Source organism: Schistocerca americana, chromosome 1, assembly GCF_021461395.2.
Source record: "Schistocerca americana isolate TAMUIC-IGC-003095 chromosome 1, iqSchAmer2.1, whole genome shotgun sequence".
Lineage (NCBI taxonomy): Eukaryota > Metazoa > Arthropoda > Insecta > Orthoptera > Acrididae > Schistocerca > Schistocerca americana.
Window position 1 is genome coordinate 293,334,135 of NC_060119.1, and position 882 is coordinate 293,335,016.

Here is an 882-nt window from a genome sequence, read left to right on the forward strand (position 1 = left end):
TCCAGCCTCGGGCATGGATGTGTGTGATGTCCTTAGGTTAGTTAGGTTTAATTAGATGTAAGTTCTAGGCGACTAATGACCTCAGAAGCTAAGTCGCATAGTGCTCAGAGCGATTTGAGCCATCCTCAGATCATAGGCGTCACTGGATGCGGATATGGAAGGGGATGTAGTCAGCACACTCCTCTCCCGGCCGTATGTCAGCTTCCGGGACTGGAGCCGCTACTTCTCAATCAAGTAGCTCCTCAGTTTACCTCACAAGTGCTGAGTGTACCCCGCTTGCCAACAGCACTCGGCAGACCGGATGGTCAACCATCCAACTGCTAGCCCAACCCGACAGCGCCTAACTGCGGTGATCTGACGGGAACCGGTGTTACCACTGCGGAAAGGCCGTTGGCTCAAATACCTTAAGGGGCGACAAAAGTTTCTGGTCGAGGCCGTACAGTACAGAATAAGTACACCAATCACGGAAAATCTAAGAGAGCTTAGAGGCAGTCATCCGACCGACAGGCAAAGTTGAAGATACACATATGTTGAAAGACTGTGTCCTGCTGCGTTCGTAACTGCGTGCTACACATTCTCGTCCAGCATTAATAGTCTACTGTTCAAGGTATTTTCTAACGAACACAAGGCGTGGTATTCGCCTGGGGAGAGAGCAGGATGTAAGGCTGGTGCTCTAGTCGTAACGTCCCCAAAGAATGAGGCTGACCTTGCACCTCGACGGGCATCTCGTGTCGACTCGCGACTGGTACGGCACTTGACACACCATACCACAACCACGGTTTCCGATAGACGTGCTGTTCTATACACATTCTTCATTCTCGGATGGATGTCTACCGGTGTTTGTCATTCGGCAGCCAAGAGAAGAAAAACACCACGTTGGTC

General features: G+C 51.0%; 1 pseudogene; it reads right to left on the reverse strand.

Annotated features, from left to right (window-relative positions):
* Nucleotides 1–277: 277 nt before the first annotated feature.
* Nucleotides 278–395, reverse strand: LOC124561623 (annotated as a pseudogene).
* Between the last annotated feature and the right edge of the window lie 487 nt (nucleotides 396–882).